Source organism: Saccopteryx bilineata, chromosome 1, assembly GCF_036850765.1.
Source record: "Saccopteryx bilineata isolate mSacBil1 chromosome 1, mSacBil1_pri_phased_curated, whole genome shotgun sequence".
Lineage (NCBI taxonomy): Eukaryota > Metazoa > Chordata > Mammalia > Chiroptera > Emballonuridae > Saccopteryx > Saccopteryx bilineata.
The window spans coordinates 121,229,694-121,247,328 of record NC_089490.1 but is presented as its reverse complement, the minus strand read 5'-3'; the positions used below and the strand labels follow the sequence as shown (position 1 = coordinate 121,247,328).

The following is a 17,635-nucleotide window of genomic DNA, read 5'->3' as shown; positions in this document are numbered from 1 at the left end:
TTCTTTTCAAGCGCTCATGGTACATTCTCTAGGATAGACCACATGTTATGTCACAAAAGTGCTCTCAACAAATTTAAGAAGACTGAAATCATATCAAGCACTCTCTCCGATCACAACAGCATGAAACTAGAAATGAATCACAGCAGAAAAGCACAAAAATTCTCAAACACATGGAAACTAAATAGCAGGGTGCTAAATAATGAATGGATTAAGAATGAGATCAAAGAAGAAATAAAAAAATTCCTAGAAACGAATGACAATGAGCATACAACAACTCAAAATTTATGGGACACAGAGAAAGCAGTGCTGAGAGGGAAGTTCATAGCACTACAGGCACACTTTCAGAAGCTAGAAAAAGCTCAAATAAACAACTTAACCCTGCATCTAAAAGAATTAGAAAAATAACAGCAAGTAAAGCCCAAATGTAGTAGAAGGAAGGATATAATAAAGATCAGAGCAGAAATAAGTGACATAGAGGCTAAAGAAACAATACAGAGGATCAATGAAACTAGGAGCTGGTTCTTTGAAAAGGTAAACAAGACTGATGAACTTTTAAGTAGACTCACAAAGAAAAAGAGAGAGAGGACTCAAATAAATAAAATTAGAAATGAGAGAGGAGAAATAACAACTGACACAACAGAAATACAAAATATTGTAAGAAAATACTATGAAGAACTGTATAACAAAAAACTAGACAACCTAGATGAAATGGACAAATTCCTTGAAACATACAATCTTCCAAAAATCAATCTGGACGAATCAGAAAACCTAAACAGACCGATTTCACCAAATGAGATCAAAACAGTAATCAAAAAACTCCCAACAAAGAAAAGTCCGGGGCCCGATGGCTTCACAACGGAATTCTACCAAATATTCAAAGAAGAACTAACTCCTATCCTTCTCAAACTATTTCAAAAAATTCAAGAGGAAGGAAGACTTCCAAGCTCCTTTTATGAGGCGAGCATAATTCTGATTCCAAAACCAGGCAAAGACAACACAAAGAAAGAAAATTATAGGCCAATATCTCTGATGAATATAGATGCTAAAATCCTCAACAAAATATTAGCAAACCGGATCCAACAATATATGGAAAAAATCATACACCATGATCAAGTGGGATTTATTCTGGGGAGGCAAGGCTGGTACAATATTCGTAAATCAACCAATGTGATTCATCACATAAACAAAAAGAAGGAGAAAAACCATATGATAATTTCAATAGATGCAGAAAAAGCATTTGATAAAATCCAGCACCCATTCATGATCAAAACTCTCACCAAAGTGGGAATACAGGGAACATACCTCAACATGATAAAAGCCATCTATGAGAAACCCACAGCCAACATCATACTCAATGGGCAAAAATTAAAAGCAATACCCTTAAGATCAGGAACAAGGCAGGGGTGCCCCCTTTCACCACTCTTATTTAACATAGTCCTGGAAGTCCTAGCCACAGCAATCAGACAAGAAGAAGAAATAAAAGGCATTCAAGTTGGAAAAGAAGAAGTAAAACTATCATTATTTGCAGATGATATGATATTGTATATAGAAAACCCTAAAGTCTCAGTCAAAAAACTACTGGACCTGATAAATAAATTCAGCAAAGTGGCAGGATATAAAATCAATACTCAGAAATCAGAAGCATTTTTATACACCAACAATGAACAGTCAGAAAGAGAAATTAAGGAAACAATCCCCTTCACAATTATAACCAAAAAAATAAAGTACCTAGGAGTAAACTTAACCAAGGAGACTAAAGACTTGTACTCGGAAAATTACAAAGCATTGATAAAAGAAATCAAGGAAGATACAAACAAGTGGAAACATATACCGTGCTCATGGTTAGGAAGAATAAACATCATTAAAATGTCTATATTACCAAAAGCAATCTATAAATTCAATGCAATACCAATTAAAATACCAATGACATACTTCAAAGATATAGAACACATATTCCAAAAATTTATATGGAACCAAAAGAGGACACGAATAGCCTCAGCAATCTTAAAAAAGAAGAATAAAGTGGGAGGTATCACACTTCCTGATATCAAGTTATACTACAAGGCCGTTGTACTCAAAACAGCCTGGTACTGGCATAAGAACAGGCATATAGATCAATGGAACAGAACAGAGAACCCAGAAATAAACCCACAGTTCTATGGACAACTGATATTTGACAAAGGAGGTAAGGAAATACAATGGAGTAAAGACAGCCTCTTTAACAAATGGTGTTGGGAAAATTGGACAGCTACCTGCAAAAAAATGAAACTAGATCACCAGCTTACACCACTCACAAAAATAAACTCAAAATGGATAAAAGACTTAAATGTAGGCCGTGAAACCATAAGCATCTTAGAAGAAAACATAGGCAGTAAGCTCTCCGACATCTCTCGGAGCAATATATTTGCTGATTTATCTCCACGGGGAAGTGAAATAAAAGACAGGATAAACAAATGGGACTATATCAAACTAAAAAGCTTTTGCACAGCTAAAGACAACAAGAACAGAATAAAAAGACAAACTACGCAATGGGAGAATATATTTGACAATACGTCTGGTAAGGGGTTAATAACCAAAATTTATAAAGAACTTGTAAAACTCAACACCAGGAAGACAAACAACCCAATCCAAAAATGGGCAAAAGAGATGAATAGACACTTCTCCAAAGAGGACATACAGATGGCCAATAGGCATATGAAAAAATGCTCAACATCACTAATCATTAGAGAAATACAAATTAAAACCACAATGAGATATCACCTCACACCAGTCAGAATGGCGCTTATCAACAAAACAACACAGAATAAGTGTTGGCGAGGATGTGGAGAAAAGGGAACCCTCCTGCACTGCTGGTGGGAATGCAGACTGGTGCAGCCACTGTGGAAAACAGTATGGAGATTCCTTAAAAATCTGAAAATCGAACTGCCTTTTGACCCAGCTATCCCACTTTTAGGAATATACCCCAAGGACACCATAGAACGGCTCAAAAAGGAGAAATGCACCCGCATGTTTGTGGCAGCATTGTTCACAATAGCGCAGATCTGGAAACAGCCCAAGTGTCCGTCAGAGGATGAGTGGATTAAAAAGCTTTGGTACATATATACTATGGAATACTACTCAGCCATAAGAAATGATGACATCGGATCATTTACAATAACATGGATGGACCTTGACAACATTATACGGAGTGAAATAAGTAAATCAGAAAAAAAAAAAAAAACTAAGATGAATCCATACATAGAAGGGACATAAAAATGAGACTCAGAGGCCCTGGCCGGTTGGCTCAGTGGTAGAGCGTCGGCCTAGCATGCGGAGGACCCGGGTTCGATTCCCGGCCAGGGCACATAGGAGAAGCGCCCATTTGCTTCTCCACCCCTCCGCCGCGCTTTCCTCTCTGTCTCTCTCTTCCCCTCCTGCAGCCAAGGCTCCATTGGAGCAAAGATGGCCCGGGCGCTGGGGATGGCTCTGTGGCCTCTGCCCCAGGCGCTAGAGTGGCTCTGGTCCCAACATGGCGACGCCCAGGAGGGTCGCAACATGGCGACGCCCAGGATGGGCAGAGCATCGCCCCCTGGTGGGCAGAGCATCGCCCCCTGGTGGGCGTGCCGGGTGGATCCCAGTCGGGTGCATGCGGGAGTCTGTCTGACTGTCTCTCCCTGTTTCCAGCTTCAGAAAAATGCAAAAAAACAAAACAAAACAAAACAAAAATGAGACTCAGAGACATGAACAAGAATGTGATGGCAACAGGGGCGGGAGGTTGGGGGAGGGGGAAGGGGGTGAAGAAGGAGAGAGGGGTTAGGGGAGGGGAGGGGCACAAAGAAAACCAGATAGAAGGTGACAGAAGACAATTTAACTTTGGGGGAGGGGTATAAGCACAATCAAATGTCAAAATAATCTAGAGATATTTTCTCTCAACATATGTACCCTGATTTATCAATGTCACTGCATTAAATTTAATTAAAAAATAAATAAATAAATAAATAAATAAAACAAGATAGCTACTAAAAGTATAAAAATAACAATGAAATTTCAAAAGATGTATCATTCTTAAAATGTAAAATATATTGGATGAACTTGAAAGCAGATTAGAAACGACAGATGAAAATTTCAGGGAACTAGAAGATGGAATTAAAACTATACAAACAGAAGCATAGAGAGAACAAAAAAACTGACTTCTGGGACAATATTGATAGTCTAAGATAGATGATTTCAAATCCCTGGGTTTAATTCTTAGCATTATCACTTAGTAGTTTTGTGACCTAAGCCCATTGATTTAACCACTGTGTGCCTCAAATTCACAACTTTCAAATAGGGAGAGTAACAGCACCTAGATTGAAAGGTTCTTGTGAGAATTAAATATGTTAACATATGTTAATGTAGGTAAAGTACCTGGCATACAAAGTAATCACTCAGTGGACTTTAACTATTTTTATTAAATTCCAAACTACTGAGAGAAAAAAACTGATACCGGGTAATTATTCTTAGCTGATGATTTAAATTTTTTTAAATTTAAAACTAGAAAATGCAATTGCTAAAAGTAAAACAATTACTAATAATAAATAATTTACTTCTGAAAATAGAATTTATTAGAATTTTATTATATACTAACAAAAGTTCAACTATCTTTTACTTAGGATGTGGACACAGAATGGACCACATTAAGTTGTTAACAGTGAGTACCTCTAAAAATTGGGAGATGGGGAAGCTAAGGACTTTGCTTCTACTTTGTACATTTATATATATATATATATATATATATATATATATATATATATATATATATGTCATTGTAGAAAAGCTTACAAACTTGTAAGAATTTTTATGAGTTTATTTGAGCCAAACTGTAGACAATTGCCAGGAAGCAAAGTCTCAATGAGTTGGGAAAGTGCTCCGAGAAATGATGGTTTCACCACGTATTTAATACATCAGAATCAAAAGGGAAGACTTAAAGGGGTTCCATGAAATTGATTGGTGATAGTTTAGGGAAGCAGGAGAGAGCAAAGCAGGAAATCTCTGGGATTAGATAAAAGTGAAAATGCATACACTACAACCTCTCTTACATAGGGAGGCACAAGACAGGTTAAGTTAATTAACATGATAATAATAACAATCAAAGGGGGTGTTGGTTCCTGCTCTGCTGGGATGCCGGCCTTGAGATGCTAGAAAAAAAATATTACCCCTACATTCCAAAGGCATGTTATCAGGTACCTTATTGTAATTGCAAACGGCAATAGACAGGTTTCAAACACTGACCTTGTTCAGATAGAGAATAACTCCCTAAGCCATGACTACCCACCATAAATCACTTTTAGTTAAAACATTTCAATTTCAGACCATCCTGTTGTTGTATGGTGTAAAGCCAGTAGCCGTGGCCACCATCACAGCCTCCTGGCCCATGCAGGTTCATATTTGATTCGGACAGACAGTAATGAAACAACAGAGCCAAGAACTGGTGGGCCATTAGATTTAATCCTAGCTTGCACCCGGCGGGCAAGAAATACACACAGTGGGAAAACACTTCCTTTTCCATTCAGGACTCCCAAAGCCACTGATTTATCTGAGTTTCCTAGAATCAAAGGTTTCTACCTCACTAGCCTTATTCACCTCTGTTTCCCATATCCTTCTCTCTGCACAAACTGGCTTCTCCTTCAGCACTCCACCATCTTGGCTGCTTCTCCTCTCTTCCATGTGGCCTTTCTCTGCTCTCTTTTAGCATGGGCTCCTCTGCCCCACTTTATAGTTTAGAAATCAAAACCTTTAATCCAATATACAAACAAGGAAGTCTCTGATACAAAGTCACTTATCTGAGGCATAATGGGATTCCTCATGAGAGTACACCACCCCACATCATGCAATAGTCAAGGGTGTGGGGAAAAGCTTAGTTTTGAGAAGATTTTAGTATTAAAAATGTGGGAAAGGCCTAGTCTTAAAACTAAGTCTTAGTCTATAAGGACCCTGCCTGCTTACAGCCTGTCCCCCACACCCAATGCAAACTATAAGCGAGCAAACATATACATCATATTTGCAAACTTATTTGACACACGTATGGGAACAGCAAGAAACAGGCATCTTGCCACACACACAATTAAGTACCCAAATTAAGGAGTCTTTAATGCCAATGACCACATGGAGACCTAAGTTGTTCAAATCAATGCGGCCCTGAACACAGTTTAGGGCTAGCTTTTAAAGACAAAATTACATACTGATTGAGGAATGGGGAGGAGAGGAAGCATAGCAGTAAAACAAAGCAGTGAAACAAACTCTCTTACAATGTGTATAAGGTTAATTCAGGGACAAACATTCTGGGAACATCTGTAACCTTGTTGAACTATCTAAGGCGACAGCCTGGGAACCCAGCCTCAAAGCCAGGGGTAGGGAGTCTTTTTAGAAAAAGTAAGTTCTGCTAAAAGTCTCTGTTTTAGAGAAAGTAAGTTCTGCCAAAAAATTATTCATGCTAAGAGCCTTTCTTTTCTATATTTCACTGTATGTTTATTTTAGGTCCCAGAGTCTGGAGGGACACCATGCAGGCTTTCCCTAAGCATGTCAGGATCAGCATGTGGTCCCTTTTACATACATATAAATATTCAATTCTTTCTGAAATTATGGACTATTTATAGAATAAAATTAAGAGAATTAAAGTAAGATGAGCCTGACCAGGCAGTGGCGCAGTAGATAGAGCGTCGAACTGGGATGCAGAGGACCAGGTCCGAGACCCCGAGGTTGCCAGCTTGAGCGCAGGCTCATCTGGTTTGAGAAAAAAGCTCACCAGCTTGGACCCAAGGTCACTGGCTTGAGCAAGGGGTTACTCAGTCTGCTGTAGCCCCACAGTCAAGGCACATATGAGAAAGCAATCAATGAACAACTAAGGTGCCACAACGAAAAACTGATGATTGATGCTTCTCATCTCTCTCCATTACTGACTGTCTGTCCCTACCTATCCCTCTCTCTGACTCTCTCTGTCTCTGTAAAAATAGTAATAATAATAAAAATAAAATAAAATAAAGTAAGATAATCATGCCTGACCAGGCAGTGGTGCAGTGGATAGAGCATCACACTGAGACGCAGAGGAGCCAAGTTCAAAAACTCAAGGTTGCTGGCTTGAGTGCAGGCTCACCAACCTGAGCACAGGGTTACTGGCTGGAGCATGGAATTATAGACATGACCCCGTGGTCAATGCTTGAGCCCAAATGTTGCTGACTTGAGCCCAAGGTCACTCGCTTGAGCAAGAGGTCACTCACTCTGCTGTAGCCCTCTAGGTCAAGGCACATATAAGAAAGCAATTGTATGGCCAGTGGCCACCACCATCATGGCCATGTAGGTTCTCATTGGATTTGGGCAGATGGTAAAGAAACAGTGGAGCCAAAAAATAGTGGGTCATTCTGTTTATTAAAGTCTCACACTGGCCAACAAGCAAATAGGCAGGGAAGGCTGCTCACCTGTCATTCAGGACTCCCAAAGCCCTGACACATTCTCTGGTTTCACAACCCGGAAAATTTTCTCCGGCTCCTCCTAAAATCAAAGGCCCCCACTAGCCTCAGTGGAGCTCCCAAAGCTCTCAGGTTCCACATCTGCACTCCTTCATCCCTTCCTGCAAAACCCAGGCTGGGGAAAAAATACCTTCTCCAGCAAATGTGAGCAATATAATGACCCCTCCCATGCAGAAAGGTAATCCACAATTTGCAATCTGCTGCTCTGTGGCAATCTGCTGCCTTTCACAGACTACATACTCATGGTGCTGCCTAGGCCTATGCAAAATATAAGCAAGCAAACCTAAAAAACATATTTTACAAACTTATTTGTCTAACATCAATCAATAAACAACTAAGGTGCTGCAATGAAGAATTGATGCTTCTCATCTCTCTCCTTTTCTGTCTGTCCTGTCAGTCCCTCTCTCTGTCTCTGTCACAAAAAAATAAATAAAATAAAAATAAAAAATAAAATAAGATGACCTGACAGTATTGTATCACTTAGTCAGAAATTGATTGATATTTTATTTTGTCTCTGGTTTTACTATGATTCTGTTAGCCTCATTAGATTGTCTTCCTTTGTCATTAAATACTGTTAGACAATTGTCTCAAGGTCAATAGCATCAGGATGCTATTGAATAAAGTGCTGAAATTATATTGGGCCATTCAAAGCACCCAGTATGGCATTTGGCACATAACAGTTCTCAATAAATATCAGTTTTCTATGTCTCATTCCCAAATAACACCATTTTTAAAAATTTAATAGCAGCATCAAAATTCTGTATTTTAGACATTGCTTTTGATGCATCTATTTTTCTGTATTTTTCTTGTTTAATTTAGTTTTTTTGTTGTTGATTTTTTTTCCCTACAGGCTAAGATTACAGAAAACAAAAGGGGGCTTTTTATATTTTAATGTAGACCAGAAAAGCATGCCTTATGTATTTTTGCTGAGGAAGTACCAAAGAAATGTTTGGAGTGAAGGGTAAACACAGCTGCAGGGAAATCATTTTCAGAAACCCATTAGGCTAGCTGATTTCAACCTCTGGTGATGGATGAGTGGTCAAAACGAATTCCTTTGTGGTGCACAAGGACACTGCAAAAAGTTGCATTTTAGCATTCTAAATAATGATCAAGACTCATAAATTAGATAACTAAATTAAATATAATAAATAGCTCACAGCCCAACTGCCTGCGATGCCTGAGGCATATGTTCCCAGTTACCAGCCCTGGTAGAGCTCCTCTCCACCTTCCTCAGTAGTGCATCATTCTTAAACTACCCATTAGCCATAGAGCATGGCTGGAGCTAATGCTAAAGCAAAGAACTAGACATTGAGCATTCACCAACCAAGGACCAAAATCCAAGGTACACCCATGTGAAGGATTAAGAACCTCACTTCCTTCAAAAAAGGGGCGGGGAGATAAAATCACCAAACCTTTCCTTTAGACTCCTAGCAAACCAGGAGACAGCAGGAGAGAGTGGGTCAGGATGTAGGAATAAAAGATAGGTTAGCACAGTGGAAGGAATAGGAGGGCAGGAATAGCTATAAGTCATTGGCTAATGAGAAATTTGGAGCACTGACTCCAGGATGAAGTCATGCTTGTGGCTAGGGATATTTCTTTGAGAACTGGCTCATCCAGTCTCAGGACACAAGCAGCACCACCCTGAGTGTGGGGAGGTCAGTAATGCCAGCCCTTAGAGTGCCCTTCGTCTAGACTTCAGAAAGGGGAAGCCATATTTGCATTGGCTCCATCCTGTGGGTTGGGATTGCAGCTCTCCCTGAAGATAAGACAGAGCCCCACTGCCTTTCTCCTAACACTCTCAGGACAGAGGAACTCTGCTTTAACTGTACCAAATGGGTTCTGGAACAGAAAAAAAAGGGGGTTGAGGTTCTATGGCCCGGTTAGCCTGATGCTAGGACCACAGGTGGAGAAGGTATGAAGGCCAAAGTAGGGTTGGGATGTTAGGGTGCAGTTATTCTCACCAGGTACCAGAGTTGGTGTTGGGTAAACCAATGTGTTTCAAGTGTGTTTAGGTTTTCTCTCTGGTATTTTGCATTGGTGAGGGGCAGCTCCATGTGTGTATAGTCTATGGAAGGCTGCTGTGCTTGCCCTCAGGACAACAGATTACAAATTGCGGATTGCCTTCCTGCTTGGGAAGGGCCATTGTTTGCTATTGTTTGCTGAAGAAGGCTTTTTTTACCCCAGCCTGTTTGCTGGGCAAAAGAGTACAGAGAGAATCCAGAGAGAAAGAAAGAGAGAGAGAGAGAGAGAGAGAGAGCTGAGGCTGATGGGGGGCTGTGAGTTCAGGTTGTGAGTATGAGACCAAGTCGAGGCTTTGGGAGCCCTGAGGAGAGGAAAGAAGTCTTCCCTGCCTGTTTGTTCATCCGCCATTACAAGACTTTAACAAACGGAATGGTGCACCATCTTCTGTCTCCACAGTTCCATTATCGTCTGCCCGAATCCCATGGGAACCTGAACCTACATGGTCAGGGCGGCAGCCACTGGCTTTACAGTTGGCCTCACACCCCTAAACTCCTCCAGTCCAGAAAGTGGCCTGGGGCCCGGCATTCAGCCCAGGCTGCTGAGCAGGTAGGTATTCCTGTCTGTTGACTCCTCAACTCCTCTGCACCGGCTGTCCTGAGACTCAACCCAGCCCCACCCCCGCCCCCTGCCCTTGAGCCCCCAACATCTCCCTGTGACAAGTGAACTTTGTTAATTGTGTCTCAGGTTTAGTCCATGAATTATAAGCAGGGTTCATCTATTTTAAACACAGATGTTTCCAAAATAAAGAATATTTTAAGCCAAAATAAATAAATACATAAATAAATAAATAAAGCCCTTGGCTCCAGAAAGTATAAGAGGGCATGGTTATTGAAAAGGGCAATATTGATGGTTGTTGGAGGACTTTACACATTGAAGGCCTTGGCAATGCCCTGAAGGTGTGTGTCTCACCTCTGTTCCCAGAAGCAGCCCAGGCCACCTCAAAGACACCCCTTGGAAGAAGTAGGAAAGATCTGATTGCTGATTGGTTCTGCTGGAGATGGCCTGCCTAAAAGTTAACTTTCAGGGAGAAATTGTGAACTCTAATCTGCTGTATAATAATTTGCTTTGGGAATATTTTCTTCTGTCACCCTAAGAAGACTGAACCCTTTTCAAGAAAAAGTCACCTGAGGTGACTTTCAAAAACTTATCACCCCACCGTAGGAGAGAGCAAGGAGGCATTTTTCCATGAGTGACATATGTTTGGATAAAGGGATGTACACTGATGTTCTTCAGACACCCAGAGAAAACAGCCTCCGAAGACAAGAGAAATAAAACTCCATGCAGTCTTTGGTTCAAGCCCAGGAATTTTGTTAACATCACTGCTTCTAAACATCTATCTGTAAGGTATTTTCCCTTCCGAAGAAGAAGGAAGGGTGTAGCCATGAAGTGTGGAGTAGCAAAAGCTTTATTTAGCAGAATGCTTCCCGGACGATGTTCTCTGGTCTGTGAGACAGGGGCCAGAGAAGTCACACGGGTGTGTGTGTGTGGGGGGGATATCCGTGTAGGTAATTTATAGGGTCATTAGGGTGGTGGAGTTGATATGATATGCTGAAATTTCATTGGCTGGCGGACAGTCATTCTTTTTCAAAGGGCTCTGGGCCATTTCTTTTTGGAAGGCATGAGTGTGGGTAGTTCCCAGGCCTGATTCCTCATGTGACCTTCCCCTATTGCCAACCGACCTCACATTCCAACCTTTTATGTTAGATAGGGGTGCCCCTATTCGTCTGGCTACTTCCTGCTGGTTAGGGGCGAGGGGAGGTCGGAAGGTGGTGGCTCTGAGGGTAGTCGTGTATATGGGTGTAAGAACATCTGTTTGACCGTGACTCGAGAAATTTTGTGAATGAGGTCCTGTAAGGATTTTAAAAAGAGGAGTAAATATGAGTAATATGTTGATAACTAGAAGAGGATTTAGGATAGAGGTAGCCCAGGTGAGGATGGGTGGCTGCCACCAGGAGTTAAGCAGGTTGTAGGAGGAGAGGTCCTTGCGCAGTTTCTCTTGCAGACCTGCGGAGGACCCCAATGCTTTCTTCCATTGGGCCAGTCTCATTGAACAGCATTGCTTCATGCTTTAGCTCACTCTGGTGGCAGGTTCCTGGTGGGAAGGAGAGGAGCAACAGGAGGATCTGCTACAGGGCCCAACCTTTTGGTGAGCTGGAAATGGCTAGGCCTTCCTGCAAGAAGACTGGGGTTGAGCCATGGGGTCAGGAGCCCTAAAACCTGGGTGAGGGCCAGTGGCCAGCAGAGGAGGACTTGATGAGGGAGGGGCTTAAGAATACAGCGGAGAAGGGAGGGGCCCTGGCCAGCAGGGAAGGAGAAAGAGAGACTGGTATTTGCAGGTGAGTGAGAAACAGGATTCGGTTGAGGAAGGGGAGGAGCCCAATAAGATAGAGGAAGCCGTGCAGGAGGGGAAGAGAGTTGGGGGTCAGCAAAGGAGGAAAGATCAAGAGTTTAGCTGAGGTTTCTCTGGCCAAAATGGGCCTGTGCCGTAGAGCAGGCAGCACAGAGATTAGGACGGGAGCGCAAATACTAGAAGCCCTGAATGTAAGGGATCTCCAACCAGTTCCCAGTTCTTTGGTAATAGTTAAATTGGTGAGGGTGTTAAAAATCGTAAGTCCCTTCAGGAGGCCACCTGGTTCGATTATCCAGTGGGTATTGTGGCCTGGCCACAGTGGAGAAGATGATCAGTTTCTTCTTCTTTAGGGAGGGAGAAATTTCAGATAAGGCAATTCCCGGAGTGTTTTTGAGTCAGGTTTAGATTCCTGTGCCTCCCATGGCTGCCCTCAGTTCTCAGAATAATCAGAGATGAGATTTGGTGTCCTGCAACTCAAGCTCTGGCTGCCAGACAGGTAGAGTGGATGTGTCCAGAACGTCTCCACAGGCACACACGCACTCAGAACGGATAAGAGGTCCCTGATGCAGCTGCAATTATGGACAAGGAGTCTCGCAGAAAGAACTGAGGGGAGGCTGGAGGCAGGGGACTTACTGCACCATGTGCCGAAGTGGGTGGAAAGTTGGAGGTCCTGGTTCTTCCTTGGAAGGGAAGGGGAGAGGAGTGGCCTCAGTGGGCTTCAAACTCCTCCCAGGTTTTGGCACCAAATGTAAGGTATTTTCCCCTCTGAGGAAGAAGGAAGGGCGTAGCCATGAAGTGTGAACAGCAAAAGCTTTATTTAGTAGAGCGCTTCCCGGACAATGTTCTCTGGTCCACAAGACGAGGGCCAGAGAAGTCACATGGGGGGATACGTGGGAGTAATTTATAGGGTCGTTAGAGTGGTCGAGTTGATATGACATAGCAAAATTTCATTGGCTGACAGTCATTCTTTCTCAAAGGGCTCTGGGCCATTTCTTTTTGGCTGGAATGGGTGTAGGCGGTTCTAGCCAAAGTTCCCAGGCCTGGTTCCTCATGTGACCTTTCCCTATTGCCAACCGACCTCACATATCATTCAGGTACACTAGGGGCCCAGTACTGCTTAGCATAAAGTAGTCTAAATCCAAGCAGATTCAACTATGGGTCAATTAGAAACTACAGTTAAAACTCAGAATAACTACTCTCTTATTTTAAAAAGGAATAGCTCATATGTACACAGAAAAGGTACTCCATTTTATAAATATCTAGAGAATGTTAAAATCAAATCATTTTGCTTTCTGAGACTTTAAATTTTAATTCTCTTCTTTCTCCAAGAATATTAGTTTCTCTCCTTGGCTTTATTTGTTTCCTTGTGGTTAGTGATATATTCCAACATCAATTATTCACATATAAGCAAATATTGCTATTATAGTTTTAACTTGAGTAACAATTTGTTGTAAAGCACGGTACCTTAATCTGTGGGTTACATAGAGACACCAAGTCCAAATAAATTTTTGAGGAGTTTGTTATTTAGCCAGCTAGCTACATGGGGCACAATCCCAAATCATGTAGAAAGTCCCCACAATTCTGTGGCTGATTTTATAGACCAAATCACATACTGGTTGTGGTGGGTAAGAAGGGGCTCGTGATCCCTTTGTCTAGAGCAGCGGTTCTCAACCTGTGGGTCGCGACCCTGGCGGGGGTCGAACGACAAAAACACAGGGGTCGAGACCCACAGGTTGAGAACCACTGGTCTAGAGGTATATATTACTCTCATGACTTTAGAGTGAGTCCAAGTAATAGGAATTCTTAAGGTACATAAACATTGTTTCCTAAGGTTTTTAGATAAATTCTATCTTCTTTGTCTGTGTGGCTTAGTGGTCCCAGGTACCCTTTCAGAGAATTCTAGGAATCAGCTAAACTATGACTAGATGGCCCAGTTGTCCTTGTAAGCCAGGAAGCTCCTGCATTCTTCTCTTTCCATTCTCTATGGAAAGGAGGGGGTAAGAAGCCTGACCTTTTCTCTTTAAAATGGCGTTGCTAATACTTAAATTTTACAGTTCCTTGGCACCTTATCACAAATTTACCTACCAAAAATCTCAGCTTCAAGGAATCTCAACTATATTTAATATACCTAAGATTGGGAAATTTTAAAAATAGCAAAACAAACCCAAAAAAGTATAAAGAAGTTTCACACCTTAACTCAGAAAGTTTGTTTATTTGCTCATATTGTGCCCAATTTAAAAAGTATTTTGCTAGGAGATATAACAGTACCTTGTCAGATGATATAGTTAAGCTAAAATAATAATAATATTAATAATAATAATAATAAACTAAATTGAGAGCTACAAACATTTATTTGAAAGCCAAAAGAATACCTATTTGGAAAGCACTGATTCTCAAAGAACCACGAATAGTGTCCCATTAGGAGGCAAAAGCAAAAGGCATTTATGAGAAAGGGAAGGGGAACAATTTCTTTTTTTTTTTTCCAGAAATGTGTTCCTTTTATTTCAGAGGAAATGAAATAGAGTCAGACACTTCCCCACCTCACTTCTTTAGCTCCTGCCTCACCCAGAACATAGAGTGAAGGAGGGACAGGGGGCCCAGTTTCCCATGAAGTCTGCCCTTCCCCCAACCCTCCCTCTTCAACGTGACAAGGTTAGAAAAAAATTAACTACATTGTTCCTCCCCCAGCACTGGACAGAGGCCCTACTGCAGCCAAGGAGGAAGGAGAGGGGGCAGATGAGGGGAAAGGGTAACCCAATCACTATAAAGATGCCCCCTTCCCAGGCAGAGAAGCTGCCCTGGCTGGCTGCAGGGGCCAAGGTGTGGGGGAGGAGGAAGGTTATGGGGCAGGGAGAAGAGAAGAGCCCTGAAAACCTTTTCCGTTTAACCTGACATATTTATATATTTACAGTTATAAGGGAGAGAAGGAAGTTTGGAGTAATAGTTCTTCAATGGCAGGGAATGAAAGCCAAATAGCACCCCCATCTTGGGTCTTGGGCATATTTTCCTGCCTCCTAGCTCCAAAGACCTTCAGTAGGAAATGGGAAAACAGGAGGTAGGGGGGTGGAAGGAAGAACTGTTTGAGCAGCAGTTCTCAACCTGTGGGTCACAACCCCAGCGGAGTCGCCTAAAGCCATCGGAAAATACATAATGCATATCAGGTACTTACATTCCGAATCATAACTGTAGCAAAATTACAGTTATGAAGTAGCCACCAAAATTATTTTTTGGTTTGGGGTCACCGCAACATGAGGAACTGTATTGCAGGGTCACGGCATTAGAAAGGTTGAGAACAACTGTGTTTGAGGGTCCTGAGCCTACAGCTCACTCCAAAAGGTGAGGCAGCAGAGGAGGGCAGCTGAGTTCCACCCAGAAAAGGGCCACTCGTGCCCTGCGTCTCCACCAGCTCCCCGAATCTCCATGCAGCCAGGGCGGGGGCTATGCCAGACCCATCTCCTCCAACACACTGCGTGGCAACTCATCCTCCTCCTGCAGCAGGTCAGCCTGCTCAATAGCCTTTAGCACACTCTTCTTGGAGGTGTCTTGGACATCACCTCCCATCAAAAACTCATCCAAGATGAAGTAGTCCTTCTCAAAATTAAAGATGATGTCCAGCTCGCATACACTGCCGAAGTATTTGTCCAGGAGCTCCACATATCAGTGGATCAGTTCCAGTGTGATGAGCTCATTGTCTTGGCCCTCAATAGCGCAGCAGAAGTAGAGGCTGGCATATCTCTTATAGACAACTTTGAGGTCCCTCCACTCCAGGAAGCTGCACATCTTGGGCTTGCGTGCCAGAACAACCTGCATAAGCTCTCGAACCATCTTCTTTCTCTCCTTGTCTGATGTGGCCAGGTACCATTTTTGCAGTCTCCGCTTTCCCTGCCGGCTGAACAGCAGCATGAATCACATCATCCTGCAGCCTCTGTCTTGGCGCATCAACAATTTCATTTTTAAAAGGAAAGAATAAGCTAACAGAATGATGTTAATCTAAATACTGTTTTTAATTTTCAGTGCCATAGTCATATCTGCTGTCTTGTTATCTTTCCAAACAGTTGCTTGGAGTACAATGCTACTTTAGGACCAGTCCAAAGGTTATTTTGCTTTGTTTTAACATTCCAAAGATTTGAGGGATAAGATGTGCAAGGCAGTCCCTTTGGGATGGCAGCTTTGACTCCATTTTTGAAATGGCCTTGTTAACTATATTTTACTCTATGTTATTTGGGGATACAAAAATAAATGAAAATAAACTAAAAAAAATAGTTTAAATAAAATTTGTTAGTGTGGTTTTATGAGCACAGAAGGAAAAAAGATCCCAAAAAAACCAGAACTAAAAGATTTCCACAGTAGGCACAGAGATAAAAGCAAGACTAAAAGTGTTTCTAGTCGTATTCTTAATTTGTGGAGTAACTTGAGGCTGATTACTCAATCTTAAAGTATTCATTTGGATTAGATTATGTCATAGCTCCTATTCTGCACTAAAATTTTATGATTTGGTTTAAAAACAATTGACAATCTGATAACAGGAGATAATTTGTTTAAAAGCACAAGATATCCAAAAAAAACCAAAAAAAACAGCAGCAGTTTGGGATTATTTGCTATAGAAGTAAAATACTCTACCCTGTGTAATGGGCTTTATCATGGCACATAAATATTTTTCACAAAGTCCCAGAGGATGGAAAAGCCCAGATACAGCGACTGTATATTATTACATGGATAGTCTATTTTTTTTTTCTTTCTTCTTTTACAAATGAAAGGAGGGGAGACAGACAGACTTCCGCAAGCACCTTGATTGGGGTCCTCCTGGCAACCCCCGTCTGGGGCAGATGCTTTGCCCATTTGGGGCCAGGCTCTCAACTGAGCTATTTTTGCTAAATAGCTTCCTGAGGTGGAAGCTCCAAATCGCTGGGTGCCAGTGTGCTTGAATCAATCAAGCCATGGTTGTGGGAGAGGTAGAGAAAAAGAGAGAGAGAGAGAGAGAGAGAGAGAAGGAAGCTGCAATTAGGGCCTGGAGAGAGGGGGAGGGGAATGGCTGGCACTTGCTTTGTAGAGGCATTAGATGGCTTTTTTAAAAGTTAGAATGAAGAGATATTTCATAAAAGAATCTTTGCTTCTAAACTTAAGGCGCTGGTTTATTTCTAATGATTTATAGGCACAAGGGGTAGGGGGATGGAATGCAAAGGACTGAGAATCAGAGGTGGCTTTTACCCTGTGTATCATTCTTTTTCCTACAGCCAACGCTCTGATCTTGGCACAGTCCTGCAAGCAATATAAAACATTTTTTCTAATTTCTTAGAACTCCTATTAAGGGAACATTAAAGAAAAACACTTTTCTCCAGAAAGATATGAAAGAAAGATATTGTAAAGTCAGTAGCCATGGCCACCATCACAGCCGCCTGGCCCATGCAGGTTCACATTTGATTCAGACAGACAGTAATGAAACAACAGAGCCAAGAACTGGTGGGCCATTAACTTTAATCCTAGCTTGCACCCAGCAGGCAAGAAATTCACACAGTGGGAAAACACTTCCCTTTCCATTCAGGGCTCCCAAAGCCACTGACTTATTCGAGTTTCCTAGAATCAAAGGTTTCTACCTCACCAGACTTATTCACCTCTGTTCCCCGTCTCCTTCTCTCTGCACAAACTCTGCATAAACTGGCTTCTCCTTCAGTACTCCGCCATCTTGGCTGCTTCTCCTCTTCTCCATGTGGCCTTTCTCTGCTCTCCTCCAGCATGGGTTCCTCTGCCCCATTTTATAGTGTAGAAATCAAAACCTTTA

At 41.9% G+C, this 17,635-nt stretch overlaps 1 non-coding gene and 1 pseudogene across 1 annotated transcript; one reads left to right on the top strand and one right to left on the bottom strand.

Annotated features, from left to right (window-relative positions):
• Window positions 1-3,267: 3,267 nt before the first annotated feature.
• On the top strand, window positions 3,268-3,343 carry TRNAA-AGC (transfer RNA alanine (anticodon AGC)). The gene has a single exon. It is a non-coding gene; the product is annotated as a tRNA-Ala (tRNA).
• An 11,871-nt stretch (window positions 3,344-15,214) lies between these two features.
• On the bottom strand, window positions 15,215-15,790 carry LOC136320076 (AP-1 complex subunit sigma-1A pseudogene; annotated as a pseudogene).
• Between the last annotated feature and the right edge of the window lie 1,845 nt (window positions 15,791-17,635).